The sequence below is a fragment of the Carassius auratus genome, chromosome 29, assembly GCF_003368295.1.
Source record: "Carassius auratus strain Wakin chromosome 29, ASM336829v1, whole genome shotgun sequence".
Taxonomy (NCBI): domain Eukaryota; kingdom Metazoa; phylum Chordata; class Actinopteri; order Cypriniformes; family Cyprinidae; genus Carassius; species Carassius auratus.
The window spans coordinates 12,657,919-12,668,283 of record NC_039271.1 but is presented as its reverse complement, the minus strand read 5'-3'; the positions used below and the strand labels follow the sequence as shown (position 1 = coordinate 12,668,283).

The 10,365-nt window shown below is 38.3% G+C and overlaps 1 long non-coding RNA gene across 1 annotated transcript; it reads left to right on the top strand.

Annotated features, from left to right (window-relative positions):
* Window positions 1-6,786: 6,786 nt before the first annotated feature.
* Window positions 6,787-9,662, top strand: LOC113048618 (uncharacterized). The gene is made up of 3 exons (XR_003276514.1): window positions 6,787-7,255; window positions 7,462-7,707; window positions 7,919-9,662. It is a non-coding gene; the product is annotated as an uncharacterized LOC113048618 (long non-coding RNA).
* Window positions 9,663-10,365: the final 703 nt, after the last annotated feature.

Genomic DNA, 10,365 nt, shown 5'->3' with positions numbered 1-10,365 from the left:
TGACAAGCGCAGTCTGCTCTGATTGGCCAACTGACCAAGTGCATTGTGATTGGCCGATTACCCCAAGCACTCATCAGAAATGTAACACTTCTTTCCATATTCACAAGCTTCTGTATTGTATTATAAATGTATTGACAGTTAATAATGTCCTTAGTTTTACCATCGGTTCAAGCCTGAAAGGAGAACAGAGTTGTGTGACAGACACAGTTATGATGCTCTTATGTGTTTGCAGTACACAAGTGTAGCAACAATGAGTTGTACAGAATAATTAACTCAAATGATATATAGGGAATTTGAATAATTAATCAGGAATATGATTAATATTTATATATCATATGACAGTTACAATAAATTTTATTGATTATGAAAAATAGCTCAATTTTCTATACCAATAACTAATTACAGGGCACAACTTACTCATTAATATGTCAATATTCATTCTTCATATCAATTATTGTGATATCTCTTACTGTAAATTACTGCAAATCAATCACTGGTTTGTCCAGCAAACCAGATTGACCTATCAATTTTCAATAAAGTTATTACTTCTTATAATTCAAGGAAAAATATTCTCTGGCCATGAAAACATTATCCTATCCTTATGATAAATTTAGTTTCTAAATTTAAAGCTTGTAGCAAAGATCAGACATCTCAGTGACTCGTAATGTGAGCGGGTGGTGGAGACAAGAATCATGAATATATGGTTTTTAATAATTGACTAATAATACATCGAAACTACAAATCACACAGAGTAAATATGCGTACGACAATACAGACAGTAAGCTTTTTACAAGACATAACGGAATCCAAATGAGGGAGAGAGAGAGAGAGAGAGAGAGAGAATGAAAGAGGGAGAGATCACAGAATGAGCTCAGGTAAGAAAATCATAGACAGTAACCCTTCTCAGCCAACAACGGATCAAATCATAGCAACACTTTAAAACAGCATTTAAATCTCCATAGAAAAGTGATACTTGCATGGCCCAGCATGCGTGCGCTGGTCCTTTTGAAAACAGCGTGCGTGTGCCGGCTTTAAAACATTCTCATTTTGTGTTATGCAGTGAAGTGAAGCCTTTTTGGGCATCATTCTACATTTAAAGTTAATTGCATGTAAAATGTTTTTGATCTTCATGTTTTTGTGCACCATAGAGAAAAGAAGGTCATACAAATTTTTGTATGACATGGAGATGAGTAAATGACAACAGATGATTTTTTTCTTAGCAATAGCAGGTTTTCATATTTGATTTGTAAGCAGGTCCAGTTCACCAAGACCTATCCATATCCATTATGCTACTTGAAATGCATTGCTCGAGTTATCATGACTGACCTATTTCTTTGAGCTTTACAAAGTTTGTAGTCATCCAGAAAGATTCTTAATATAAAGGGACTTGATCTTCTTGACTCTCACTCCAGAGCACGTGTCTCCAAATCTGGATGGATTAATGCTGCATGGCTCAGACTCCAGCTACACTTGTGTCAGCTGGTCAGTTTGTTAGAGATGTAAAATATCCAAGGACAGCAGCATCAACAAAGGAGCTAGGAACAATCTCTTGCCGATATCTGTGTCTGAGCACTCTGATTGTATGTTGAAACTACACTTGAAAGTTCTGTCCACTCAGGAATCAAAAGTTGTGTCATTCCCATTATCCAGATCCTAGGTACTCACTTCCTTTTCCCAGCATGCTACACAAGTTTGTGACTCTAGGAAGCAAAGAATGTTGTGTCATGGCAACATGTGCTAATTGTTGGACAAATCTGTTCCTTGTTACAGCCTTTTAAAACAAGGCCCAGTAGACCACAGCCAGACAGCTTTAACACCCAGCATGGAAGTTTTATTTGTCATAGATTCCGAACAGAGCATTGATGAAAGATCTCAAGTAGACAATCCAATTTAAAACCAAACCAGGCAGAAAGAGTTCAAGAGAAATCACATCATACAGCTTAGATCAGGAATAAGTGCTTCCAAAAACTGATACTGATTTTCCCATAAGGATTTCCACCAGCATATAGTCTTTTGGTTGATGACTAAGCATCAAGTCCATTCAAGTTTACCAGCTTTTTTTTAATGCGTAACGTCTTGGCTCTGCTGGTCCACCAGCTGAATGCCAAAACCAGGAGCATTATCCAACATCTTCGAAGTTCATCTCAGAAGCTGGCCGTTTTTTTCAAAGCTACAAGTCAAGATGGCGCCATCATGTTGCATGGCTAGCCATCGTTTCCCTAGGATTTTAATTTGTGTTTTGTTAGTAATGTCCTTGTTTCTGGCGTTGTCTTTATCCGTGTTGAGATATGAGGGCTCAGCACTTTTGGATATTCAAGCCTCATTAAATGCTGTGGGTTGCCGGCGTTATCAGCATGATTCTGACAGGCACAGTTTCAACTTCCCTGAGCTCCTATGGTCCATACCACCGGAGCTATCCCGTCTATACTGCGGCTCAATCTTTAAAAAGAAGCGGCAAAAAAGATGGGGTAAGCACAGTGGGAGGCTAATGAAGAAAGTGAGAAATGCATGCAAAATCTGCACGAACAATCTGGATCTACAAACGTGGCTCCTACCGGTGTACCCTGATCAGTCTGCTCCAGTATTCCGGCCTTTGCTGCAACATCGAGGGACTGTCAACGGACAGAGTTATCTGAAGGAGTTGAAATATTCGGCGCTATTGCATCATCAATCCACTGATCACATCACAGTTAAAGCTGCGCTGTTGAATGTGAGGTCAGTGGGAAATAAAACTTTTATACTTCAAGATTTTACTGCTTCACAAAATCTGGATTTTTTTGTTTCTGAGACATGGCTTGAGCCGATGGATACCTGCCTTCTTTCTGAACTGTTGCCAGTGAACTATAATGTTTTAAATACTCCCAGATCCTCTGGTCGTGGCGGGGGTATCACCACATTTTATAAGGACAGCTTCAAATGCACCTTAATTCCACTGGAGAAATATACAAGCTTTGAACTTCAGCTCTTTAAAGTGGAGCTATCATTCACAGCTTATTGTGCTCTTATTCATCCACCCTCCAAAGTCTGACAAGGATTTCATCCAGGATTTCTCAGATTTTCTTTCTTTTATTGTGCCAGCTGCTGATAATCTTTTAATTCTCGGGGACTTTAACATTCATATATGCTGCCCGTCTAAACCTTTAGTAAAGTAGTTTTCTGACCTTGTTGACTCTTTTAACTTAATACAGTCAGTATGTGATGCTACTCACAGGCATGGTCATACCTTTGATTTAGTTCTGTCCTGGGGTTATCAGTTAGTAATGTGTCTGCAGTTGAGAACTGTATATCCGATCATAGTTCTGTTATATTTCACTTTGATCTTCCATCTGTTACTTCAAAAAGCAAACCTGTAGTCCGTTGTGTCCGACCAGTAAATGGGACTACAGCAAATTGTTTTTCTGAGGCCTATGCGGCAAATTCAGAGTCTTCTATCATCAAGGTTTCTGGACCCTCTTTAAACAAAGAGGAGTTGATTGACTGCTGTTTTTAATTCTGTTTGCTTGGACATTTTAAATGATGTTGCTCCACTTATATATAAAAAGTATAAACCTCAGTCTCAGCCATGGTTGAACAATGAAATTTGTGGGTTTAGAAGGGCTTGTAGGAAGGCTGAACACGGAAAGCAAAATAAACATTGTACTAAGCCCACCGATAGCACCTCCAGTATTGTTCTGGAAGTCCCCATGTTAAGCTCTTGCATATTTGACTCTTTTGATCTTGTCTCCCTTCCATTTCTTGCAAATTTAGTCAAGCATATAAAATCATTGTCCACTTCACTGGATGCCTTTCCTCCACAGTTTCTAAAAGCTGGGTTCAAAACTATGGGCCCTACTATATTGTCAATTGTGAACAGCTCTCTATCTAATGGTTCTGTCCCATCTTGTCTTAAACATGGAGTGGTTTCTCCTTTACTTAAAAAAACCAAGCCTAGCAGCTACAGAATTGATTAACTTCCGTCCCATTTCTAAACTACTGTTCCTATCTAAAGTCATAGAAAAGGTTGTTTTTTCACAAATTACTCCTTTTTTATCTATCAATGCTCTTTTAGATGAATTTCAATCTGGTTTCAGAGCTGGTCACAGTGCAGAGACTGCTCTGGTAAAAGTTTTGAATGATTTGTTTTTAGCATCTGACTCTGGGAGGGCTGTGGTTTTGATTATGTTAGATCTCAGTGCCGCATTTTACACTGTGGATCATTCAATTCTTTTAAAAAGGTTGTATTGCGAGGCTGGGTTTAGGGGTACTGCTCTGAAATGGTTCCATTCATACCTTAAGCATAGAACATTCTCTGTTAATTTTGCAAATGCCCTTCTGTGGTTCCTTTAAAATATGGTCTCCCTCAGGGCTCTATTTTAAGTCCTATATTGTTTTATTTGTATGTGCGCCCCTTGGGATCCATCTGTCGTCGTTATGACATCTCGTACCATATGTACGCAGATGACACAGATTTATTTTCCCCTTAAAGTTGGAGATGAACAGTTTTTGCAATCTTTGTTACTCTGTCTGAATGAAATTAAAATTTGGCACTCTAATAATTTCCTTCAGCTTAATGAAAGAAATGAAATCATAATATTTGGGCCATCAAATTTTAAAGAGCGCATAGTCAGTATTCTTGCTCCTTTGGAGATGACTTTGAAGGACAATTTGAGAAATCTTGGGGTCATTATTGACTCATCGCTTAGCTTTGAGAAACAGATTAATTCAGTTGTAAGAAGTAGTTTTTATCATCTTAAAATGATTGCTAAGCTTAAACCTTTTCTTAGTTTGAATGATTTAGAGACTGTTGTTCATGCATTTATTTCTTCGCGACTGGACTACTGTAACTGCCTCTATGTAGGGATCATCCAACGACAACCGTCACGTCTGCAGCTTGTACAGAATGCTGCAGCTAGACTTCTGACGGGCACCAAAAAAAGAGAGCACATCACTCCGGTGCTGCGTTCGCTTCACTGGTTACCAGTCAAGTTTACTATTTTACTAGTTGTTTTTAAAGCTTTACATAATTTGTCTCCAAACTATATTTCCAATCTTATAGAGCCCTACATTTCAGTTAGGTGCTTTCTAAGTAGCTGGCCCTAAACTGTGGAACAATCTCCCTCTTTATATTCGACAAGCTCCATCAGTGGAGGTCTTTAGGTCTCAGCTGAAGACTTATCTGTTTAGCTTGGCTTTTTAATTAGTTTTTGTTTAATTCTGTACTTGTAAATTTTGTGTCTACTTTGTTTTTATTTTACACCGTGAAGCACTTTGGGCAACAAAGTTGTGTATAAATGTGCTATACAAATAAATTGAAGTTGAAGTTGAAGCTAAACAGAAACATGCTAAACAGATGCATTTTTTGCAGTATCTTGCATGTTCATCCTTTTTTAACTTTTTACTGCCGTGCTGACTGCGTTTAGAAATCATAACACGGCCCTTAAGATGGTCTACATGGCAAGGAATACCAGCCAATGAGGTTAATGAGTACCAGAAAGACTTATGCATCTGGGAACTCAAAGAGCCTTTGTCTCAAATTCATCTTCTTTTCATGTTGTCAGTAAATTCAATAAACCTTGTACACACTTTATTTTTTGGATTGGAGAACGGCCAAGGGGGATAAGGAAGTGTGTGAACGTAGGGATATTGTGGGAGTTGGGAGGATTTTACCAAGCAAACACACTCTTTTTCCTTTTTCATGTGTCCAATCTAGGCAGTTTTACAACAAATCACACTCAGATCATTCTGAAGAAACATCATGAAGTCTGCCAGAGAAACTGGATTCACTTCTGATACTTTAAAGAATAAAGCCTACACATGTGATTCCTTCCGCATGCATGAAATCATCTCTACTGAAGATAAACAACATGATGTCGCAGGAACCACTGCTTGATTTATTTTTAGAGGGTGATTTATGTAACTGCGAAGCCTGCAGTATACACACTTTGTTTTTACAGATGTGTGGTCTCCACTCTCTCCGCTACCCTTAAACTTGTGCATGACAGATGTTTAACAGCAAGTCACTTTTCTTTCTCATTCCAGGTGGACAAAACAAACTTTATTTGGACACAGATCTAAGAAGATATTTGAATTATGGTGTATTATTTCAGCATTATCTGTACTTTAAGATGACCACAGTGAGGATTAAGTATTTAACGGTGAATTATTTCTGCACTATGAAATGGTGCCAAATGGAATTGGATTTTTCCAAAATGGTTTTCCAAATAAACCTTCCATTCTACCCATCCCTTAAGCCATCAAGCACCTCACATTAAAGTATTAAAGTATTTTGTTGGATTCTGTTGCAAGATATCCATTTCTAACCATGCGTGGACCCAGCAGTGATCTTGACTTCTGTAGTTCTATCAAGGTCTATAATGAAGATTTTTATTTTAGCAGCAGATTGGTTTAAAATCAAGGATCTCCAGCCCTGTTCATGGAGAGCTACTGTCCTGCAGATTTCAGTTCCAACCCCAATCAAACACACCTGATCCACCAATCAGCTAATGACAGGTTCACACTGAATGATTTTATCCCACATTTTCACTCGCCGACAGTTTTGGGGAAATTAGAGGCAAATCAGTGTTCGTTCACGTGTGGGACAAACATAGTGTGTGTCATCAAAGACGTGATGTGAGAGTAGCACCAATGCATCGCAGATGTCAGTGAGATATTTGGCATGCAGATATCTGGACCTGTCAGCGACAAAAAAAACCTGGGAGGAGTAGGTTCTCTTCATAGTAAAGCAACCTTTACTATGGTTACTTACATACCCTGAAAGTAACCTTCGATTTTGGGACCAAAAGCTGAGGTCATCCGATATCTTATCCTCAAACATACCCGGTTATAACCTGCTTTTTGGAATACCCCCCTGGAGTGAGAAATGTGTTTTGACTGGAAATGCGGTCAGCGATGACCTCCAGCCAATGAGAGCGCAAGATACACGGCAAAGGAAAGTTCAGTGGGAGGAACCATAATAGCTCTGCAAAAGAACAACAGCATCCATTGTCTCCTTCATATTCTTCTTTGTTTATTTTTTTCTTCTTTTCACTGCAAATCATTCTTCAGACAACTTGGATTTCAAGCTTTTTGTGTGCTATCGTTTTTGACAAGAATAAATCCATTACGTTATCTCCCGTATTACGTGCACACAAGCAACTAGATTGTACCCTAGAGAGTCGTGCAGTGTGAGAACAGCAGTGATCCGACAACTTTGAAAATCGAGCAGTGTGAACCCTGCATAAGTGAACCATACTAACCTTGACTACTTGATTTACAGGTAAATTAGGATAAGAGAATATTACTTTAATAACCTTTCAATCTTTCATCAACAAAGTCATCTTTGAATTTTTTCCTTCATAAGGACATAGCAACGTATGACTGTTATCCAGATGCAGAAAAACTGATAAACATACAACACATCAGAGAGAAGCATCAAGATGCCTGCTATCCAAATGTAATTTCCTGTGTTGTTTCTATTTTGAGACCATGTTTAGAATTTCTGAAGGAATCTGAATCGTTTCAAAGTTGTGTTGTGGAAAAGCAAGGGGACCGACTTTGGCTTCAGTTGGCTCACATCTGGCAGGGGCTCCCCGTCTCCATCAATTCAGCAGAGAATAAGACGCATGCTTCAAACGAAAGCCCAACAGCAATGGAATACTCTTTTAGGTTCACATAAGTGTCATGTCTGACAGTGGAGAGAAACATCTTGTGAAGACATACTACAAGAAGGTAGTATACATGCATGCAAATACACACATTGACATGCTTGAGAATACAAGGGCTGTAATCCTGTTTATCCCTGGTGTCTTATCTTGGTTGTAACCCTTCTCTGTGTTTTGGAACTAAAGCTGGGGTGCACAGCAGACCTGACTTGTTTGTTGATATACTTAACATGCTGATTTTGTTCACACTCCCTTTTCTGTGCTTTCCCTCCTGATAGGATACATACTTGTGGTGTGATGTATGTATGCAGAGGTTACTCACGAACATCTGCAGGGCAGCTTTATGGTTGTGGAGCATGTCTGTGTGTATATTTTAGCCTGTGGGACTGTTATAGCTGTGATGTGACGCTAGTGTTGTGGATTTCTCATCTGTATTGAATGACTCACCCATAGCACAGACAGTAAAGTACCACTCTGAACTTTATAGACTTGAGCAGATACACTGTTATTGGACAGCATTTGTACCTTACAGAAAAGGATCAGTGACAGACAGGATGTGTTTGAAGATGTCTTAGATATATACATGTAGGTTCCTCAGTGTCTTTTATGTAGACCTTGATAAGGAAAATGCTTTCTTACTAAAGTGCCATGCAATAATGTGCAAAGTGTTCTGTTCTGATACAAATCAAGTAGCCTACTGATTAATGAATGGGTTACTCAAAATCTAAATTCTGTCATTTACTTATGATTTTTGAAACTCTTCTGACTTACTTTCTTCTGTGAAACACAAAATGAGTTGTTAACACAGAACATTTTCAGTTGAATTTTTGGGGGGGGTGCTGAACTATCCCTTTAAGTTCTTAACCCACAACTGGGTTGTGTAGCAGACAAGCAAGATCATATTATGGACCTCCTGTAGTGACTATGAATGAATGTATGAATATGTTTATCTTTATTTGTTTGCCGAAACACTTTGTTTGACATTTTGCTATCTAATGTAAGTGCAACTGTAACATGCATGTGGACAGAAATATTGATTGCTGAATATTCAACACAAAGTTATTTATAGTTCTTTATCACAGTTCTGAATATTTAAAAGCAGAAAGTTTTAAAATATAATGAGCGTTAAAGACAATGTACCGGGAAAAATTGGCACATATTGTTTGCATATTATTTCCTTGGCCTTGCCAGACTTTTGCAAAGCTGAAAAAAAAAACGGTTCTCTCTGTAACAAATCTATAAAATTGGTTTTATTGGTTTCTTTTGCCATATCTTTTGAAGGCCCTGTGGTTTTTAAAAGTGAGATACTGGCACAATGTCGACCAAATTCAACTTTGAGTAATTGCAACATGACTTTGAACAACTCTTAAAAACTAACCATTGCTCCTTGACAAAAAGCTGTTAAAGTTTTACAAACTCAATGCACTTATTATTATTTTCTAGACTTATTCTACAAATGTACATAAGAATATGAAAATCCAAATTCTGAAGCATTCCGGCTGGATTGTTTTCCAGAATGGCCAATTTATCGGACAGTGTGTTAGCATCTGGTTTCATTTGACCTACACTGTTTGACCTTAAATATATGACCCATTGCATGTATACTGTAAATTTCTGTATTACAGCTGTTTGTCTGTCTATCTTTCTGTCTATCTATCAATGTCTCCATGATTTGAATTTGATATTAAACTGTTCTCCAGCTCAGTCTCTCCAAGCAATTAGGAATATTCAACATAACATAACATTGGTATCCCAAGATTAATAAATGATTCCAGAATTTGAAAACATCTTAAAACTTGGGGAGAGAGAGGCAAAAAGTGATACGGGTTTTGTTTGCTGTTGCGAGATAAAAAGCAATTAGATCCTCATTTCCCTTGAAATCCCAGCTGCTGAAACCTTATCAAAGACTGTCAAACCAAACAGTTTCATAACCCACACTGTGAACCCTACCAGAGCTTGATGTAGGTGATGGGTCAGCTTCTCTGTTTAAAAAAAAAAAAAAAAATTAAGTGGGTTGAATAAGTCAACACTAAGAGTCTCAATCCAGCCAGTTTAGAAAATAACATCAACCCACTGTTTGTCAGTGTATCCCAACAATGGTTACGAAAACAGCAGCTTGAAAATGGCAGTCACAATATAACTCAGTTTACCCTTAAAAAGAAGAGCACTTGCAAAACTCAAAGTCAAAACATTCTAAAAGAGCAGAGAAGGGCAGTGTCCTTGCTTGGGCTCCAAACAGTAATCATAGTCAGACCAGAGATAAATGGCCTTGTTTTGCTTATATCCACCTCCTCCCATCGGGACTTCCTCTTTTGCACCCCCCTTTTCTCATATTAGTGCCAATTCCAGCAGGACGGCTTCTCATCTGAGCCTCATTTATTTATTTCCCTTGCATCTCTAGTCTTATCTCTGGCTTGTTCTCCAGTGCAATGCTTCTAGAGTTGCAACATCTCATCAAGAAGCATATTCATTGCAGTTTTTCAGTAAAATCACAGGCCTGGATGTAGTCGATGTTTTGAATCTCTGTTGTGCAGACAATATTAATGTACCATAGACTTGCTCCTCAGCAACGAAATTGCAAAATGACTGTTGTGATCCTGATTTAGCATTTGTTATCCGCACAGTCAAGTCTTTTTAAGGTCAGTAAAGCTGTAAAATATTAGCCGAAACTGATATGTGCAAGTCCGTTTGGCATTTTGTTCAGTTTGACCATGTAGCACTGACC